We start from the raw sequence: 23104 nt of genomic DNA on the forward strand, positions 1-23104 counted from the left end.
ATCACATATCTTAAGTTTCTATCAAAAAGTGTAAAATTTCTATACACACACACACATGCCAAACAGTAATTAGGCGGTGATATCCAAAGTCTTTAGTGGGAAGAAAAAATTAAAGGTGTCTAATTTTTATTTTATTTATTTAGTTTTTTGTTTTTGTTTTTGTTTTTTTGCTGAGGCAATTAGGACTTGCCCAGAGTCACACAGCTAGGACGTGTTAAGTGTCTGAGGCCAGATTTGAACTCGAGTCCTCCTGACTTCAGGGCTGGTGCTCTGTATCACCCAGCTGCCCCCATGTCTAAATTTTAAAGATCAAATTAATGAAAACATTATTGGAGAAAAGACCAATAAACAGATAGAGCTCTGGAAGGAAACTTAAAAGCCAGTAAATCTGACATCTTCATTTTATAGATAATAAAGCATTCAAAGAAAAGTTAAGTGATTTGTTCAAGATCACAAAATATATGCCATACTATCTGTATCTATGAGTTTCTCCATTTTCAGCACTAAATCTATTTCTAGAATTGTTATCCATTCTACTTTTTGTTACTTAAGACACATTATTTGTGAAAACTATGAAATGAAATATCATAAATGATATTGCTCTGTTAATACATTGGCTATAGTGTTTGGTCACTCATATAATAATTACCAATTTTCTAATTACTTCTGATTATGTGGTTAATTATTAAATTAAATTAAAATTTATTTTCAATGCAGAAATTTTCTGTCTTTTGTTGGATTATCATCAAATAGATATACTTCCTAAACATCAAATTCTTCCTCTAATGTCTCATAGTATGAAAGAGTTTTTTAAACTAGTGTTTTAAAGGATCTTAAAGCTCAAGGCTCCAGATATATGCTGGTAATTATTTAACAAAAGACTCTCTGGGGGACATATATATCCACAACTGACCTGTAAATTTAAGCTATATTAACATTTCCCCATCACTTTAGTCAAAAAATGGAAATCAAGCAATTTGTAGCATTTATCAATTTCTGAGGTGTGATTGCTTGTTTTTGTTCAATTCTTTCAGTCATGTCTTGTAGAGGTCAGGAACTTTGGAGAAATATAGGTGTTAACTCAGTGGAATTGATGAGATAATGGTTCTCTAGTTCACATATATATACTTAGTTCTCTAGTTCTCTAGATCTCTAGTTCACACATACTCAGTATACTGTAATGATGTATTTGTTTAATGATAATTGTATCGTTATTTTTAGGAGAACTGGGGACAAAGTCAGATTCAGACAGAGGGAGACTGGTTGTGACTGTCAGACTGCTGGATGAGACTGGTTCAGACTATGACAGACACAGACTGTGTGAGAGACAATAAAGACTTTGGACTCTATTTTTGCCCATTCTCTGAGACTAGCAGGATTAGGTGACTTGCCCAAGGTCACAAAGCTAATAAGTGTGAGAGGCCAAATTTGAACTCTTGAAGTCTTCCTGATTCCAGGACTAGCACTCTAACACAGTATCACCTAGCAGGAGTATCACCTGAAATTTTAAATTTTAAAAGGCTTTCATGAATCAGTATGAGCTAGTACTGGCTCACCTCCTGGCTCAAGCTCTAGTAGGTTCTACCAATGTGGCTCAGTAACAGATTTACTAGCTTAGACTAGCTAATCACAAAAAAGCATATCATGAGTAGGTTGATGCATTGATTATGACTTGTTATATATGCATGTATTTATATATAAATTCTTTGTTATGACCATGGCAATCAATGAAGCAAAGGAATATATTAAATGGATCTCTATTGTATGAAATTCCCATTTCTACTTTTGTAAAAATAGAGAAGTGATGGGAAATGGAGCAGTGTTAAGAAGGACATGCTTTTTTTTAAAGAACAAATTTCCATTTGAAGTTTGATGGTTCACCAAATGTAGGATCTTTGCTCAAATGAGTGGATAGAATCATTTTACTTTTGATGTTCTTACAATAAATAACTTATCTAAATCTCTGCAGTAAATAAGAAGTCATTTTATGTTTTATAATTCCTGCACATCAGTTTCTTCAATATTGATATATAGGTTTTATATAGCTGAAGAAGTGCACTGAACCCAGGAACCCTGCCCCATTATGAGGTATAAATGTGTGTTTATACATGTATATGTATTTGTATATTATACATATATGTTATGTGTAATATAACTGTTATCATGTATATATCATGTGTGTGTGTATATATATCATAGAATTGTAGGAGCCATTTTTCAAGGTGAGCCTCTTTTTGTTGGTACAAGTTTCAATGTGTGAATATTTAATTATCACTTTAGTAGAGCTAAGTGATGCAGTGGATAGAGTGCTGAGCCTGGAATTGGGAAGTTCAAATGTGGCCCTAGATACTTACTAGCAATGTGACCCTAGGCAAATTACTTAATCCTATTTGTCTCAGTCTCTTCATCTATAAAGTAAGCTGAAGAAGAAAATGGCAAACTACTGCAGTATTTTCACCAAGAAAATCCCAAAAGAGCTCACAAAGAGGATGAAAACAAATGAAGCAGTAATAACTAAACGATTCAAGATATCCTTTTAATGTCATGGTTTAATAGCAAAGCAATGCAACAAAGGGGATGAGGACAGTAATAATAATAATATTAGCACAATAAGCACATTAATAAAGCTTAACATAACTCCTAAACAGCCCTTGCCTTTTTGAGCATCAAGACGATCATAAACACTTCTATCTCTTGTAATTAACAAAGAAAAAACGTAATTTCTGATATTTTTGTTGGGAAAATTTGTATTGTACACTTAAAGCTTTACTTACAGATTTTTCAGAGAGGCTAAAATATCTTTTTGTGTTTTTGGCCTTGATTGTTCATCTGGTAAAGGACCAGAACAAAACCAGTTCATATACAACAGACTGCTCAGTAGAAAAAATCGGCTTCATGGCCAAGACAGACAACTCCCAAATGAAGCTCACTTTGTGCTTAAAGTTAGTTTCAATTGCTTTGTCAATTCCTGGAAAAACATACTTAGTATTTTCTGTTTTCTCTTGGAGAAATGTTATACTCTAATATTCTAGTACATACATGATAAATGCTTATTGGCTGATTAATTGGAACTACATTAATATTGATATGGGTATATCCAGCTAGTAGAATTAATCAAATGGAAAGGATATACAAAAGCTATCTGCAGAAAATCATACATTAAAGGCTAAAACTTAGCAAATGGAAGTTAATGTTTCCGTGAGACAACAAGAATCAGTTAAGCAAACTAAAAGGCATAAAAATGTAAAATAGCTAATTGGAAAAACAATTAATCTGGAAAATAGATCCAAGAGAGGCACTTTAAAAAATTTTGGATTACCTGAAAGCCACAACCAAAAAAAGAGTCTGCATAGCATTCTTCAAGAAATCATCCAAAGGTAAAGATATACTAGAAGCAGAGTGCAAAATAGTTTTTGAAAAATCACCTCCTGAAAGAAATCCCACAAGGAAAACTTCAAGAAATATTATTGCAAAACTCTAGAAATATAAGATCAAGGATAAAAAATTCTGCATGCTGCCAGGAAAAAACAATTTAAGTATTAAGGAGTCACTGTCATGATTACCCAGGATTTGGCAGCTTCTACAATAAAGAATCAGAGATCCTGGAATAAAAGACTTTGGATTATAATCAAAAATCAACTACCCAGCAAAACTGAGCATCACCTTTCAGGGGAGGAGATGAATCTTCAAAGAAGGAGGGGACTCTGAATAATTTTTACTGAAAAAAATCAGAACTAAGCAGAAAATTTGTTCTACAAGTACAAAACTCAAGAGAAGCACAGCAAGGTAAATGGAAAAAAAAAATTACTTGCAAGTTAAACTGTTTACATCCCTATATGGGAAGATGATAATTGCATCTTGTATTAGAGCAGTTAGAGGGGATATACATACATAGAGGGTGTGACAATAAGTTGATTTGATGTGATGATATTTTTTAAAAAGACATTAAGGGGTGGAAAACGGATTATACTGAGAGAAGAGGAAAGGGTAATTAAAATAGGGTAATTTGGATCACATGAACAGGCACGATAAAACTATTGCTGTAGAGGGAAAGAAGGGAAGTGGATGAGCATTGTCTAAAGCTTAATATCATCAGTTTTGGCTCAAAGAGGGAGTAACACACACATTCCACTGGTTATAGAAATTTATCTTACCCTATTGGGAAGTAGGAGGAAAAAGGGAAAAGAAAAGGGAGGGGCTGGATAGAAGAAAGGACAGAATTGATCATCATATAGTCTTATTTTGCTGTGTATAATGATCTGGTTCTGCTCATTTCACTTCAGTTCATGTAACTCTCTCCAGGCTGTTGTGCCACAGTTCTCTTTTGATGTCCTGACTTTTCCTCATTTTCCTATTTAGTCACTCTGCCTCAAATTATAACCTTTCCCTCTTAATGTTTGAGGAGATAAAGGTCTACCTCAGTTGCTCTGCCCCAAAACCCCAAGCTATAATCATTCCCTCTTAAATGGTTGATGAGATAAAGGTTTTATATCTTTAGGTTATAGTCATTCCTTAATGTTTGACGGGATAAAGGTTTATCCATTTTAGACATCATTAGAATATCAGTAACATCTCCAGTACTTCCCTCCATTATGTCATCCTAGGTGCCTCCCCCCATTAGGTCATCCCCATCCAGGTACCTCCCCCATCATGTCATTGTTCTTGTTATCCTATAAAAAAGCTTGCTCTCTGATACTTAGTGCTGGATTCTTTGAGATGATAGTCTTGTCCAACCCTGGGACCAAGATCCTTTTGGACCCAGTATATCTCTCCATTTAATAAGCTATTAAATTGGTCTCTAACCTCTGTCTTGCTCAGTTTCTATGGCATTACAAGGCCTCTCTGAAATCATCCTGTTGGTTATTTCTTACAGAAAAATAAAATTCCATAACATTCATATGTCATGATTTATTCAGCCATTCTGCAATTGATGGGCATCCATTCAGTTTCCAGTTTCTAGCCACTACAAAAAGAGCTGCCACAAACATTTTTGCACATATTGGTCTCTTTCCCTCCTTTAAGATATCTTTGGAATAAGCCTGGTGGGTCCAAGGGTATGCAGTTTGATAACTTTTTGAGCATAGTTCCAAATTGTTCTCCAGAATGGTTGGATCCATTCACAGTTGCACCAACAATATATCGATGTCCCAGTTTTTCCACATTCCCTCCAAAATTCGTCATCATTTTTTTCTGTCATCTTAGCCAATCTGAGAGGTGTGTAGTGGTATCTCAGAGTTGTCTTAATTTTCATTTCTCTGATCAATAATGATTTGGAGCACCTTTTCATACTAGAAATAGTTTCAATTTCTTCATCTGAAGATTGTCTGTCATATCCTTTGACCATTTATCAATTAGAGAATGGCTTGATTTTTTTTATAAATTAGTCAATTCTCTATATATTTTAGAAATGAGGCTTTTATCAGAACCTTTGACTGTAAAAATGTTTTCCCAGTTTCTCCTTCTAATCTTCTAATCTTGTCTGCATTAGTTTTGTTTATACAAAAACTTTTTACAAAATTATCTATTTTGTGATCAATAATGATCTCTAGTTCTTCTTTTCTCACTGAAGAAAACTTCCTCCTCCACAAGTCTGCGAGGTAAACTATCATGCTCTTCTAATTTATTTATAATATCATTTTTTATGTCTAGATTGTGAACCCATTTTGACCTTATATATTACCCTCAACTTTAAATATTAATTAGACAACAGCTTCATTCCTACTGTGACTTTTTGAGTATGATATTACTTTAAGTAGTACAGTTTTATAATCCCAGACAGATTCAAGTGCTCTAACAGAGATGCCTTACTTGCACAGTTTCTTGGGGTAGTAGGTTTGGTACTAAGGTTATCCATTATAGATTTTCATACCTGGTCCTAAGACTGTATTATAGTATGGACTCAGAAATCTCTTAAACACTCATTAAAGGATAAGATTTGGTTTTTGGGAAAAGATAGTTCATTAATCTTAAAATATTCTCTTAAGATTATAAAAGATTAGTTAAAATCGTTTAATAGGAATAATTTTGGACAAGCAAAAATAGCTGTAAGAGTAACATACAGAAAGAATTCACAGGGACACCTAGAGTTGACAGTTTTTATTATCGCTAGAGATCTTTGTTTTAAAAAGATGACCTCTTAGACACATTGCTTCTTTTAAGCCACATGCCATTTCTTAAAATTGTTCCCTTTCCATACTAGGTATGAGATCTTATTTTATTTACATTTTAAAATATTTCTCTTTTCTTCTTCAGTGTAGTGGAAATGCCCATAAATCAGTCAATGGAATCTCTCTCTAACATAGATTATTGATCTCTGCATTTGTTCAATCATTTCAGATGAAACAAGAGTTTCATAGCACCTGCTGTCTAAGAGAGATGCTGAGATCCTCTAGGCTTCCAGCCAATCTTCACAAAAATCATAGTGTAGATCTTTACACTGCTATTTATTTTCTTGATGCTTTTACACATGAATAGTGGGCTCTATGTACTTCATTGTAAACTTTGTGTTGCCTACCATAATGAGTGCAGTGCCATTGAAGTCCTCTTCAATTCAGTCTACCTTCTCAGTAATCTGGTTTGAACTGCTATCCTTTACAAGTTCATTAGCCTGATAATAACCATCAATTACATAGCTACTGTCTGTGCACCAAGAATAGATTAAAGTGGGGGCCACCTTGAGCATGGGGGCCAGCACTAGGGTGGATGAGGGGGATAGAATCCATGAAGATGGTCTGTATGGGTTGAGGCAGCAGTGCATGAGCTGCTCCTTATGGGTTTTCTGCTTCTGGACCACCAGTAAACTGTTGACAACGCAGGGGGTATACTTGGCCCTGTGCAGCACCATTTTGCTGTAGGCCTAAGTGGTTAGCTTCACGCTGGGCAGGGTGGGTCCCTTAGACCCATGATGACGACCCCAACCTCCCAGACCCTGCGGGGCTCCTCAACATAGCCACAAGACTCCCTCTGCCTTCTCTTTTCTGACTAGGTCAGCCTGACTATAGGTAGTCCAGCACTGGTTCAGGTATGGTCCAGCCAGTCCAGCCTGGCTCCTCTTGGGGTATGCCGCAAAGTGGGGCTTTAAAATTGTAGATTGGGAACCTACCTGCCAAGGCAAACTCCAAAACTATATATATGAACACCATTATAAAATGCATTTCATACAAATAAAGTCAGATCTAAGCAATTGGAAAAATATCAATTGGTCATAGGTATAGGCTGAACTCATAATAAAAATGACAATTCTGCTTAAATTAATTTACTTATTCAGGACCATACCAATCAAACTACATTTTTTAAAAAATAGAGTTAGAAAAAAATGAAAAACAAAAACAAAATTTATTGGAAGAACAAAAAGACAAGAACATCAAGAGAACTGATGAAAAATGCAAAAGAAGGTGGCTTAGCAGTATGAAATGTAAAACTATAAAGAAGCAATTATCAAAACTATTTGGTACTGGCTAAGAAATAGAAAAGATTAGTGGAATTGATAAGGTTCAGAGACACAGCTTCTGGTATAAGAACTCTTTGTCATTATTTGTCAGAACCTGCTAGGAAAACTGGAAACTAGTATGGCAGAAACTAGGAATAGACCATAACCAAAATAAAGTTAAATGGGTAAATGATTTAAACATAAAGGATGAAACCATAAACAAATTAGAAGAAAAATTGTCACATCTATGGAGAAGGAATTTGTGACCAAACAAGAAAAAATGCAAAATGGATAATTTTGATTATATTAAATTTAAAAACTTTTGCAAAACCAAAACCAAATATAACCAAGATTAGAAGGAAAGCAGAAAACTGGTAAACAATCTTTACACCAAGTGTCTTTAATAAAGGCTTCATTTCTCAATTATATAGAGAACTGAGCAAATTTATAAGAATATAAGGTATTCCCCAACTGACAAATGATATGAACAGGAAATTTTCAGATGAAGAAATCAAAATTATCTATACTTATATGAAGAAGTGCTCTACATCACTTCTGATTAGAGATATCTAAAGTAAAACAACTCTGAGGTACTACAAGGACAAAAATGATAACTGTTGGAGAGGATGTGGGAAAATTGGAACCCTAAGGCATTGTTGGTGGAGTTGTAAACTTCAAGTATCTGAGAGTCATGGCTCATAGTTTGAAAGAATCCCAAGAAATTCTCTTATAGTCACAAAAATCTTTATTAACACCAAAGCAGACCAAACTCTGAGAGAATGTGGCAATTAGAAAATGTTTGGGAGAGTTTTATATACTGAAATTTTGGACCTTTAGTCTGCAAGCTGAACTTACAAGGTTGTAAAATGTGAAAGATAAAGAAGAAGCCAGGATGTCTTTTAGCAAGATATTGTTATTTAGGGGAGGAAACAGGTAAGAAGTCTGCATGTAGTTAAAAGAAAAAAAAAAAGACAAAGAAGAAGTCTGGATGGGAAACAAATAAGCAGCAACAGATAAGAGGTTTTACTGGTCCACATTCCTGAGCTAGATACATAATTTTGAGTAGGTCCTGGGCTCTGACTCAACAAACTGATTCAATCATTCTAGAGAACAATTTAGAACTTGCCCAAAGGGCAATCAAAGTATACATATCCTTTGATCCAGCAATACCACTACTAGGTCTGTCACAAAGAGATCATTAAAAAGGGAAAAGAACCCTTATGTACAAAAATATATCATCCCATTTCGTGGTGACAGAATTAGAAATTGAAAGGATGCCCAACAATTGGGGAATGGCTGAACAAGTTGTGGTTATGAATATATTGGAATATTATTGTACAATAAAAAGTGATGAGCAGGCAGATTTCTGAAAAACCTGGAAAGACTTGTACAAACTGATGCAAATTCAATGAGCAGAACCAGGAAAACATCATAACACAGTATCAGCAGCAATACTATGTGATGATCAACTATCATTTATCTTTTTTCCCCCTTAGGTCTGTTTTTTCATAACTGTGACTAATATGGAAATTGTTTTATGTAATTACACATATTAAATCCATATCAAATTGCTTACCTTTTTAGGAAGAGGGGAGGAAAGGAGAGAGAGGGAGAAAAAATGGAATTTAAAAATCATGTAGAGGCAACTAGATGGCACTGTGAAGAGGCAGTAAGATGGCACAGTGGATGGAGTACCCACCCTATAGTCAGGAGACCTGAATTCAAATTCAGGCTTCAGATATTTAACATTAACTACCTGTGTGATTGTGGGCAAGTCACTCTAATTGCTTCTTAAGAAAAAAACTTGTAAAAATTGAATACTAAAAATTGGCTTTACATATAATTGAGAAAATTAAAATACTATTTTTAAAAAGTCACTTAATCTTGTAATGTCCTCAAGACACTCTCTAAAACTTCAAGTTGATGACAGAGAAGATGATACTCTACACAAGTGGGGAAGATAGAGTTTCCCTCAATGGGAATTCATAGCTGTAGGTAAAATAATTATATATGACATTTTAAAAGGATCTATATACATTCAATGCAAATATCATTGTCTCCATTTTGTAGATAAGTAAACAAACTAATGTTTAGAGAAGTGACTGGCTGCAGTCACAAAATAGCTGAAGTGGAGTTCACAATCAAAATTCTTTGCCTATCAGTTTATCAGAATTTTATAGCATAGACGTTTATTAGTTTAGGAGATTCCCAGATGAGAAAACCTTTACTCTCAAGCACTGAAGGTTAAATGATAGCCAGGATGTGTCAGAAGATGAACCCAGCGTTGACACCGGCTCTCTATCTTTATGCCACATTGATTCACATCAAAGTTTTACTTCAATAATTTATTCCCGTTGAACTCAGTCCTGATAGAGCTTTTATGGCAGAAACATGGCCATTTTTGGTTAGTCTAAACAAAAAGGGATGTGGGAAATTTGGAGATCCATAGATATGATTTAATTAGGGACTGTGCAGATCAAACCAAGCAAGTGTCAATATGGTGGGAAAGGATTAGCTCTGAATAAAAGGACCTGGACAAAAAGCTATTTACAACCCCTGGGAATAGAGAAAGAATGAGATATCATTCATTGAGGGGCATTAAACCTATAGCAATTGGTGCTGCATTAGAAATACATCTTTTTCCCAACCCCAATATCTCCCCTATTCCCTCCCCTAAGCGTCTCATCCAACCATTTCTTTTCTTCCCTTGAATCTACATCTCAAAGCTCATGTTTGTTTCTTTTCTTTCTCCTCCAGACACCTCGCAGTTCCCACAGGAATCTTTCCTTATTATATAGGCAACAAATCAGAATAAAAATCTTCATTTAAAAATATCGAGGGCAAATGTCCAAGACAGTAGATGCCGGAAGCTGTTAATAAAATGCTGTAGAACCAGTTTTTCTGATGAATTGACTCCCAAAGGCTACCAAGGCAGAGGAAGGAAATGCAGCACATCAATTACTAATAAACCTGAATATACTGAACAGAAAAATTCATATAGATAGCTCTGGAAACCATTCCAAATGTCATTTGCCATGAAGATTCAAAGGAGGGAGATGGCAAGAGTACCATAAAGACATGATGATTCTTTTATGGAAGCCTGACGGGTTTAATGAAATATTGCTCATTGCGTATACTGGTTTACTGTCATCTTTACCCATGTTCTTTGAATTTTTTTTTTTAAATTATTCAATGACTGAAAACTAGAGGCTTAAATCAGTTGCTAACCTTGAGATTTTATTTCCCAGAAGGAAAAAAGAAAAAATATAGCAACCAAGCATGAGGTAGAAAGGTGAGCGAAGTAACAAAGGATATGTAATCAGAGATCACAAATCATATTTAAAGCTGGAATAAATCACTGAACCCTATCTTCCCCCACTCCCATTTTGCATATGAAGAAATTGAGGCCCAGAGAAATTAAATAATTTGTTCAGAGTTTACATCTAGTTAAATGTCAGAAACAGGCTTTCCTAACTCCAAACAAAGCTAATAATTATTCGCTAATAATAGGATTTATATGACATTTTAAGTTTAGCAAAGCACTAATTTATAAATATCTTTATCTTCAGAACATCTCCAAGAGGTATTATCCTTCTTATTTTACAGATAAGGAAACAGGAACAAAGAAGCTGATTTACCCATGATCAATTTCTTTTTTTTAATTAATTAATTAATTTAGCATTTTATTTTCGTCCAGTTACATGAAAAATGTTTTCATTTTCAATTTCAAATTCATTTCAATTTCAAAATTTTTAACATTCTTTTTCTTTTTTTTAAACTTTGAGCTTCAGATTCTTTCCCTTCCTTCCTTCTTCACTGAGAATGCAGGCAATTCAATATAGGTTATACATGTGTAGTCATGAAAAACATTCTTATAACAATCATGTTATGAAAGAAAACAGACCAAAACCCAATCAAACAAAAAACAAAAAACCCTCATGAAAAATAAATAAAGCAAAAAAAAAAAAAAAAAGTATGCTTTAATCTGCATTCAGACAGTTCCTTCTCTGGGTATGGATAGCATTTTTTATCATAAGTAAGTCCTATAGAGTTGTCTTGGATCATTGTATTGCTGAGAATAACTAAGTCATTCACAGATGATCATCTTACAATGTTGCTGTTACTTTGTACACAGTACATTTCCCTTTGCTTCATGGAAGTCTTTCACTTTGTTCATGGAAGTCTTTCCAGACTTTTCTGAGATCATCTTGCTCATTATTTCTCATAGCACAACAGTATTTCATCATAATTACACATAACAATTTATTCAGCCTCTCCCCAATAGACAGGCATCTCCTCAATTTACAATTCCTTGCCCCCAAGAAAATATTGTTAGAAACACTTTTTGCACACGTAGGTCCTTTTCTTTTTTGTTTTTGTTAATCTCTTTTGAGATACATCTCTAGTAGTGGTTTTATAGCCCTTTGGGCATAGTTCCAAATTGCTCAATAGAATGGTTGAATAAATTCAGAACTCCATCAACAATGCATTAATGTCTTATTTTTCCCCACATCCTTTCCACTATTTATCATTTTCCCTTTCTGTCCTATTAGCCAATCTTATGATAAGTATGTGATAGTACTTCAGAATTATTTTAGTTTGCATTTCTCCAATCAATAGTAAATTAGAGCATTTTTTCATATGACTATAGGTAACTATGATTACTTCATGTACAAATTTATCTTTTCATTATTTATCAATTGTGAAATGGCTCTTGTTTTTTAAAAATTTATCTCAGTTTTCTATATGTTTGAGAAATGATGCCTTTTTCAGAGAAAATTGCTTCAATTTTTTTCATAATTACTTTTTTTTTAATTATAGCTTTTTATTGACAGAACATAGGTATGGGTAATTTTTACAACATTGTTCCTTGCACTCACTTCTGTTCTGACTTTTCCCTTCCCTCCCTCTACCCCTTCCCCTAGATGGCAGGCAGTCTCATACATGTTAAACATGTTAAAGTATATCTTAGATACAATATATGTGTGCAGAACTGAACAGTTCTCTTGTTGCACAAGAAAAATTGGATTCAGAAGATAAAAATAACCTGGGAAGAAAAACAAAAATTTAAGCAGTCCACATTCATTTTCCAGTGTTCCTTCTCTGGGTGTAGCTGATTCTGTCCATCATGGATCAATTGTAACTGAATTAGATCTTCTCTTTGTCAAAGATATCCACTTCCATCAGAATACATCCTCATACAGTATTGTTGTTGAAGTGTATAATGATCTCCTGGTTCTTCTCATTTCACTTAGCATCAATTCATGTAAGTCTCACCAAGCCTCTCTGTATCATCCTGATGGTCATTTCTTACAGAACAATAAAATTCCATAACATTCATATGCCATGATTTATTCAGCCATTCTCCAATTGATGGATATCCATTCAATGCCCAGTATCTAGCCACTATGAAAAGGGCTGCCACAAACATTTTTGCACATATTGGTCTCTTTCCCTCCTTTAAGATATCTTTGAGATAAGCCTAGTAATAACACTGGTAGGTCCAAGGGTATGCAGTTTGATAACTTTTTGAGCATAATTCCAAATTGCTCTCCAGAATGGTTGGATCCATTCACAGTTGCACCAACAATGTATCAATGTCCCAGTTTTTCCACATCCCCTCCAAAATTCGTTATCATTTTTTTCTGTCATCTTAGCCAATCTGAGAGGTATGTAGTGTTATTTCAGAGTTGTCTTAATTTTCATTTCTCTGATCAATAGTGATTTGGAACACCCTTTCATATGAGTAGAAATAGCTTCAATTTTTTCATCTGAAAATTGTCTGTTCATATCCTTTTACCATTTATCAATCAGAGAATGGCTTGATTTCTTATAAATTAGATGCCATTCTCTATATGTTTTGGAAATTAGGCCTTTTTCAGAATCTTTAAGTGTAAAAATGTTTTCCCAGTTTGTTGCTTCCCTTCTAATCTTTTTTGCATTAGTTTTGTTTGTACAAAGGTCTTTTAATTTGATATAATCAAACCAATTGAGTTTTTAAATGAGCTGTTTTGTTCTATGAAATTTTTTCCATTTCTCCAATTTTATTTTTTAGAGAGCTATTTTCTTTTTCCAATTCACTAATTCTGTTTTCCTTGGAATTGTTTACCTTTTCCAATTCACTAATTCTGTTTTTCAAGGATTTGATTTCTTTATCCATTCTATCTTTAAATGAGTGGGATGACTTATCCAGACCCTCTTGCCAAACTTCCCTTTCCTTTCCCCATTTTTCTTCTTACTCTCTTGTAAGAGCCTTTTTAATTTCTTCTATGGGAGTCTTGTGTGATGGGGACCAGATCATATCTTCCTTTGGGGATTCATCTGGAAACACTCTGTTCTTAGTCTCCTCAGGGTTTGAAGTCTGCTCTCTATCCATATAGAAGCTATCTGTAGTTAGAGTGTGCTTTAATTTTTTGCTTATTTTGACAAAAAAGAATAAAAGAAAACAAACAAACAAAAAAAGCAAATGCGATCTGCTTTTTGGGCAGTATGTATGGTGTTACCAAGCTTCCTCTACAGACTACCGGAGGTAGCAAGGAAGCAACAGTGGAACAGCAATGGCTGTGCTGCCTGCACAGCGGCCACTCTAAGACTGAGAGTGTATTGATTCATTCTGGGTGTTTGGTGGGTGTGGTCAGGTCCTGAGAGACCCCAGTGTTTTAGGATTGAAGTCTTTACCCCTGTGTTTGTAGCTTCTCTGCTGAGAACCATGATCAATTTCAATTCAGATCTTCCTGATTCCAAGTTCAACACTTTTTTCCCCCACAGTAGTGTTGTTATTTGTTTGACTCTTCATTACTCCATTTGGGATTCTTGGTAAAGATACTGGAATATTTTGCCATTCTCTTCTCCAGATCATTTTACAGATGAGAAAATGGAGGCAAACAGAGTTAAGTGACTTGCTCAGGATCATACAACTAGTGTCTATCTGAGACCAGGTTTGAAATCAGAATTTCAGTCATCATGCTCTGTCCATTGTATCATTTATCTGCCCCAACTGTGGCCTGTAATGTTCTTGTTGATTTTCTAATGGTCTCAGGAGCAGTCTTCTTTTCAGTAGAATAATCAACACAAGAATAGCCACATATTAAAGTCCAAATTCTTTATTACCTCCTTGCCTGGGGCCTGGCAAGCTTACTTGAGGCCCTTCAGATGGGCCTTGGTCTCTGGGGGGAGCAGGACAGGACAGCCACCACAAGGCTGATGAAGATGGAATAAATCTGTCTCTCCTTGATTTCTGAGAGCTTGAGTTCCCACCTCCAGTCCTCTTGTCTTTTCTAGCTCTGACTCTGGCTGAGTTTGTCCCAGCTTTATATGCTCTATTTTAATTACATTATAGGTGTGAATCTTGTAGAATAAGTATTAATCTTGTAGAACTATATTAAGTACTAAGTACATGTACTGAATTAGAGAACTATTAATCACCATGCTAAACTAGATAATCATTGTTTTATTAATTCCACTTAGCACCTTGTAAGAATCTTTGTTTTAAGTACAGAGTTCTGGCCCATAACAGTGGCCAAAAAAATATATGTTCACCATCTCTCTATCAAGTATAGGGTAGCATTGGTTGCCTGAAATCACAATCAGTCATTGCTTTGGGTGTAGTTATCATTGTATAGATTGTTCTGGCTCTGCTCATTCCTTTCTGCAAAAAAATCACATGTCTTCTTACATTTCTGATGCTATTCTTTTGTATGACACGATAAGTATTCCATTTGTTTCATGTATCATCATTTATTCAATCATTCCCTAATTAATGGGCACCCCCTTAGTCTTCAGCTCTTTATCACTAAGAGAAAAGCTGTTCTCTCTCTCTCTCTCTCTCTCTCTCTCTCTCTCTCTCTCTCTCTTTCTCTCTCTCTCTCTCTCTCCTTTCCCTCTCACTTTTTCATATATAAGTATAATATATATATTTAAGTATAATACATACATTTTTATATATGTATTTTCGTTCACTTCTTCAAGATAGGCATAGGCCTATAGTATTTTTACATCTGTTGTTGCATACAGTTAATGACTTTTGAAGGAATGATTTCAAAATGCTTTTCCAACTATGTATATTTGTTATAAGAATTTTTTTTCCCTTTTCAATGGAAGGAATAGGAATAATACAGAGGTAAGGGCAGGTCTTTCCCTCCCACCCCCACCAAAACAAATAAAAAGAGAATAAAAGGCCTGAAGGAATATAGACAAGCAGGAAAATTTTGAAAGCTATATATTAAATTTATTGTGTACTTGAAAAGCAACGTCTAATTAATAGAGATTCATGGTTCCACTTGCAATGAAGTTCTTTCTCCTGTTTCATGCCATCTATGAAAATGTTAATTTTTTAAAAAAATAAAATAAGGAGAAAATGAAAAAAAAAAAAAAAAAAAAGAAAAATCTACAGGGTTACAAAGAGAATAGCTCCAAAAATAAGTGATGGATTCAACAAAGCACCAATACCCAACCAACTTCACATTTCAGTGATCATTCCAGTGGTGCAAATCACAATCTATCCTTTTTTTAAATCAAATTTGATTCAAGTTTATTACTCAGTAGAGGACCTCTATGCCTTTTAACATTACAAAAGCTAAGAGTACATGATATAGAAGATAAAGAGATGGCTATAGAGCTAGGAGGATCTGGGAAGTTCTATCTCTGCTACAAACTTGCTACATGAACCTGGACAAAACCTTTAATTTTCCAGTGTCTCAGGCATCTTTGAAAGACTATGGGTTGCAGAGAAGCCTCTAACTTGTATTGGTGGAAGAAATTCCTACACTGATGAAATCACAAATTTGGTCTCAAAAAAAAATAATATTAAAGGTAGCATTTCTAACTTTGGCTACTTATAAAATTTCCCAGATTGAATTAAACTTAAAATTTATGAGGAAGAAGCCACAGTGGTCTTAGTTATAGATTCATCAAGTGTATACTATCTTTTGAGAAGGCACTGAAGTGATACTCTGCCATAGACATGCCAGAGTTTCTGAATTTTCCATCACAGGAGCTATGTATGTCTAAGAAGCTTTAGCATCCATTAATTTCTGGAAATGGGTAACTTTATCAGTTTTAGCAGCTGCTAACAGAGTCCCCAAAAGAATGCAACATGTAGGGATAGCCAGAGAGGTTATAGTATGGAATAAGGAGGGAGACATGAAATCCCATTACCCAATATTTATTGAACTTCCTGGCGTGCCAGATTCTGTATTTTTTGACATAATATTTTTGTGAAGTAAACCAATTGACATTAACAGATCACAGAATCTGGAGTCCAGGAAGCCGGGTCCCAATTCCACAACTGACACTTATTAATTGGGTGGCTTTGGTCAATTCACTTATTTTCCCTGGGTCTCACTTTTCATGATCTATAAAACGAAGGGGTTGTACTATCTGGTCTCTGAAGTCCATTCTAGTTTTATAGCTATGGTCTCATTAGAGTATAAAGTCCCTGAAGGCAGAAACTATCTTTTCCCTCTTCTTGTATGTTCAATGTTTTAACATAGTGCTTGGCACATTGTAGGTACTTAATAAATGTTTACTGGTTGAATCAAGAGAACATTGTATACAGCACCAAGAAGATTATGTGATGATGGACTTGGCTCTTCTCAACACTGCGGTGATTCAAAGCAATTCCAATAAATTTGGTTTGGAAAATGTCATTTGCATCAGAGAGAGAACTCTGGAGAATGAATATGGATTAAAGCATAGTATTTTCACCTTTTTTGTTTGTATTTTTCTTTCTCGTGGTTTGCATATATTTAACCTAGATCAGATTGTTTGCTGTCTTGGGGAAGAGGAAAGGATGGAAAAGAGGGAAAAAAATTGGAACACAAAGTCTTTAAAAAAATTTTTTTTAAATGTTAAGCATGGTAGAAATATATGTTAATGTAATATATGCATACATATTTATACAATTATCTTGCTGCACAAGAAAAATCAAATCAAACCAGAAAAAATGAGAAAGAAAATAAAATGCAAGTAAACAATAACAAAACGAATGAAAATGCTATGTTGTGAATCACACTGATCCCTCAGTCCTCTCTCTGGATAGAGATGGCTCTTCATCACAAGACCATTGGAACTAGTCTGAACCATCTCATTGTTGAAGAGAGCCACATCTATCAGAATTGACCATCGTGTAATCTTGGAACACAAAGTCTTAAAAAAAAACATGTTGTTTGTCTTTTGTTCTCAAAGAAGATCATGACATCAGGGAGGTGATGCCATGACAGGCAAGTGAATTGGGTGGATTTGATTTCAGTGAGGAATTGCTGAGCAAGGTCTCCAATTTCCCTTTCTCCCCAGTGGCCAGAAACAGATCAGGACAAAGAGACATGGCCCTGGATGCATTGGGAAACATTGGCCTTTTTTAAGCCCTCACTCACTCAAATCCAAATCACTGATGTGTCACGGTTGTTTGAGAATGAATAACAAACAACAATCTCAGTGAATAGAAGCTGCCTCAATGAGGCTCAAGCAACATATATACATATATTGTACATATTCATATATAGTTCAATATAAACATACATATATGTACTATATACTTTTATATGCATATATATGTGGGTGTATATATATATATATATATATATATATATATATATATACAGCACAGGTTTTTAAAACTTTTTTTGAGACTCAAATCATTCTTCTTTGTTCTGAATCTCATAAGTTCAATTCTTTCATTGAGATCTCAGATGCATATGCCAAATTAAAACCAATTTTTAAAATAACACATAATGTATTGTGATATCTTAGTTATGATAATAACAAGTTTTCAGAGAATAGGATCATTTCTAAATGTATTTTCTAAATAATAAGAGGACCACATACAAGGTTTCTTTGTATAAGGTATAGAATAAAGCTCTTTGAAAGAATCAATGTGAGAATTTTGGGGTGGGAGATGCAGAGTGGAGAATACAATGACAGTAGGACTGCCTCATGTCAGGTAGTAACAAGAGTTAAGTTCTAGCTTCTCTTCTGCTCCTTATTACCTATGTATTCTATATATACTTCATAGAATTAACTTTAGAAGGGGTTCTATAAATCATCTAGTCTAACTTGAATCTGACTAAGAATCTCTTCTATAAAGTCAACAATCATTTAAAAAAATATATCTACTATGTACTGGTCACTCCATCACTGGAGACACAAAGAATGGCAAAAAAAAAAAAAATGAGTTCACAGTCTAATAGGGAAGACACTATGCAAACAACCATGCATGAACAAGAAGTACAAAGAAAAAACTGGGTTTCAGAGGGAAGACACTAACTAGCATTAAGGAGGATTAGGAAAGGCTTCTTTTAGAAACCTTGATTTTAGCTGGATCATGAAGGAAGACAAGAAATCCAAGAGACAAGGTGAAAATAGTAAACGTAAGGGTTCAGAAGCCTGTGAAAGTACCATTAGGAGAAGGAATGACATGTAAAAAAAAACAAGAAGACTGATGGCACGGTATTACACCATAATAGGAAAACCACCCAGAACTGAGCAAAATATTCCAGATATGTTCTGACCAGGGTAGAGAGCAAAGCAATGCTATCACTTCCCTTTTTTGGATACTTTGCCTCTGCCAATGCAGCCGAAGATCATCTTGGGGTTTTTGGTCACCACATTATGCTAAATGAGCTGTTTTCTTAGCGATGGCAATTTGAAAATAAGCATACTAAAACAATTTCCCCCCAAATACAGTGAAAATATTTTGTATCGATTAACATGTTAACTATTTCTTTAGATCTGTATTCTCTACTCTTCACCTTTTGAGAAGCTCCAGCCAGACTTTTCTTCCTGATCACTTTTTTTCTTACTCACTTCCCTTTATGCTCATCTCGGATGCCAGCTCTCTCTTTATGTTTTGTCTTTCATCTGGCCTCAGACATTTACTAGCTCTGTGGTTCTAGGCAAGTCACTTAACTTAATTTGCCTCAGTTTCCTCACTGGTAAAAATGAGGTGGATATTCTAATATTTATGCTAAGAAAACCCAAATAATGCCACAAAATGTCAGACAAGACAAACAATTGAACATCAACAACAGAGTAGAAAAGATACCAGAAGTTATCTAGCCTATTCCTTCCTCTCCCAGATGAGGAAATTGAGATCTAGGGATTTTAAATTACATTTCCAGAGTCATCCAGATAATGACAGTCACTTCAGTTGCACATATTAATATTAACTCTGAGTAGAGCATAATATGGAGGACTTTAATACTATGATCCAGTTTATCAGCCCAAAATTACACCTTCCACTTGAAAGCATAACAATGCCAACAGAACGGAATACACTATGATTTCCAGAGGTTAGGGCGGGGTGGAATTTCTGCTACTTATCTCAGAGAAAGACTTGCCTCCATTTTAAATCCATACATAACCTTATAATCTAAAGTATTTGAGAGGCTGAGTTTTTAAATGATTTGACTATGTACTCATGGATATAGGCAGGATAGCAATTCAGGTATGTTGGACTTCAAGGCCAACTCTTCCAAATACTGTATCACTTCTTCATTCCACATCATGTGATTTGTCTCTGAGAATCAACCTTCACAGACTTATCTTTATTTATATCTACTTCATAAACTTGTCATGGTGATTTTGAGTTTTAACCCAAATTGTTGTGAGGAAATTTAATGAACATTTTCTATTGTATTCAGAAGTTGCTTAATCAAACTAAGTTGTTTTTTTTTTTGAAGGCAGATAAGTAAGAACACAATGTTTAGGTGACCCCAGATATGATATTCATGGAAAAGAACTGGAGAAGTCAAAGTAAATATGTCCCTGAAAATAATCTTATACAAAGTAAACAAAGAGGGTAGAGAGTTCAGTGTTTAAATATGCTTGAATTATGTCACATCAGATTTTTTCAGATCCTTGGATAATAGCACATATTTTCTTTTTCTCCCAAAGAAGAGTAAATGAAGAGAAAACACAGGAAAGCATAATTTACAAAAATATATTTTTTCTTTTTTAAAAATTAAAACTTTTTATTTACAAAACATACGCATGGGTAATTTTTCAACACCTTTGCAAAAACCTTGTGTTCCAAACTTTCCCCTTTCTCCCCACCCCCTCTTCTAGATGGCAGATAATTTAATACATGTTGAATATGTTAAAATATATTTTAAATCCAATATATGCATACATATTTATACAATTACCTTGATGCACAAGAAAAATTGGATCAAGAAGGAAAAAAAAAACAAAATGCAAACAAATAATAGAAAGAGTGAAAATGCTATGCTGTGGTCCACACTCAGTTCCCATAGTCCTCTCTCTGGGTGTAGATGGCTCTCTTCATCACAAGATTATTGGAACTGGTCTCAATCATCTCATTGTTGAAAAAAGCCACATCCATTAGAATTGATTATCATATAGTTTTGTTGTTGTGGTGTACAATTATCTCCTTGTTTTGCTCATTTCACTTAGCATCAGTTCATGTAATCATGCTGCTGATCATTTCTTATAGAATAATGATATTCCATAACATTCATATACCATAATTTATTCAGCCATTCTCCAACTGATAGTCATCCACTCAGTTTCCAATTCTTGCCACTGCAAGAAGGGCTGCCACAAACAAGTATACTATTATGCAAGGGAATAGTCATAAGCCAGGACAGAAAAGATTCAGTCCACAAATCTGCTTCCTTTCACTAACCCAATAACTTATTTCAAATGGATATAACAAGAAATGGGTAATGTACCATTAGCTAAAACTTAAAGAGAAAGGAATCTGTTTCTATCAAATATATATGGTCACTTTTCTTGGCCATAGAGACTTTGGAGTATGACTGAATATAGGATAGTTAGTAGGTAGGATTTCCTTAGATCACACATTATTTAATAAGTACAGAGATAAGGTTTTTTGGAACAAATACTCTTAGTTAATTTGAAGAAGAAGCATTTGTTCTTCTTCAGAATCATTGTTGACTTGGGGATATATGGTGGTTGGAATGGTTAAGTAGTTAAGAAATCAGTAGGTTCTACAGGCTCTCTTCAGGCGTTTGTAGAGTTTCATCCCCGAAAATGTCTAAAAATCTTTGAGAGAACAGAGCAAAATCAGTGTAAAAAGAGGTTTGTCAGTGGAGTAATGTAAAAGATCAGGAGCCAGTGTTACTTGATCATACAATTACAATTCCAAGTTTTAAGGACTTTGTCTCAATGATGTTTTAATGGTTTGAGTTAGGGCTGTGATTGCTATTCATTGTACTTTTCTATAAATCTATAACTTGATTCAGGGTCCTTCCTGGCAAACTAAAGTCTACTTAATTCTCATTCTTCTATATTGGTGAAGCCTTAATTGAATCTATAAGCAGAATGTCAAGATGCTGTCTTCTTCCCCCAAATATGGTATGCCCTTCAATAAATGCCCTCTACCTAATTTGTTTTATTTTCTTCTCTCTTCCATTAAAACTCCAACCATTCCCCAAATTCCAGCTTAAATCACCTCCAGGAAACATTCTTTTTCCAGGAAATGTCCTGGATCCTCCCTATCAGTAATGAACATCTCAGTCAGATCTCTGATAACTCATTATTTTGCAGTTATTTAATGCATTTGTCATGTATCAATCAATCAACATTTATTAAGTGCCTAATAATAGTGATTCATCATTTTGTCTTTTTTCTTTCTACTGGACTGAAAGCTTCCTGAAAACTGTTAGTCAAAAATCATTTATTAAACAACTACTATATATGAAACACTGTGCTAAGCCTTGGAGATATGAAAATGGGAGACATTCTCTACCCTGGAAGAATTCACAGTCTAATGGAGGAGACAAAACACAAAAACTATGGATAAATAAGCTACAAACAAGATAAATTGGAGGTAATCAACAGAGGAAAGGCAGAGATCAAGGCTGGATTGTATCTCATTTTTATTACACGTAGTTTATATTTCATAAATGTTTGTTCTATGAATGAACAAATGTTGGTTGGTTGTTGTTGTCCTTCATACTTGACGAGGACTAAAATTACCTCATTATGTTAGAGCCTAGTTGCAGTGTGTTTGACTGTGGCTGATCAGACCAATAGGAACTGGGAATGTTCTGCCACAGGTTGGACACAAATTTTTCTTATGAACATTTGGGGTAGCTTCTCTAATTTTGTATATGTACCATTTTTTTTGGGGGGGGGCTAATTCAATTCTGCTTTGCTCATAGGGCACAGTACCTTCTCTGATGAAGGCATGCCATGCTGGGCAGGCCTGTGTCAACATCTCCCATTTCATACAATTGATTCTGAATGATTATATTAATCTAACTGCTGAATATAACAAAGCATACATACAAAAGCAAAGATGGCCCTTATCAATCTGCATGCTAGTAGCATTTAAAAGAGGCATCCTCCTAAATTTGGCCTATAGTTGAAGCATTTGGTAAGAGGCAAGAGAGTGATTTTTGGTACAAATATTCACTGAAAACCAAGAATAAGAGAAGCATCCCAGATTTTCAACAACATATGGGATACAAGGAATAGAAATATCTGAGACATAGAGTCATGGAGCTATGAGTATCAAGAAAGGAAATTTAAACTTAAGTCTTCCCCTCTGCAGGTCCAACACTATATGCCATATTGCTTCTATCAGAGCAGCTAAGCAGTTGGACTTGGAATCAGAAAGACTCAGCTTCATAAATTCAAATATGGCCTCAGACACTAACTATGTGACTCTGGTCAGGGCACTAAATCCTGCTT

General features: G+C 34.7%; 1 pseudogene; it reads right to left on the reverse strand.

The window, feature by feature from the left end:
* Window positions 1-6277: 6277 nt before the first annotated feature.
* LOC100925123 overlaps window positions 6278-23104 on the reverse strand; it is a 34377-nt pseudogene continuing 17550 nt past the window's right edge.

This window comes from Sarcophilus harrisii, chromosome 6 (genome assembly GCF_902635505.1).
Source record: "Sarcophilus harrisii chromosome 6, mSarHar1.11, whole genome shotgun sequence".
NCBI lineage: Eukaryota > Metazoa > Chordata > Mammalia > Dasyuromorphia > Dasyuridae > Sarcophilus > Sarcophilus harrisii.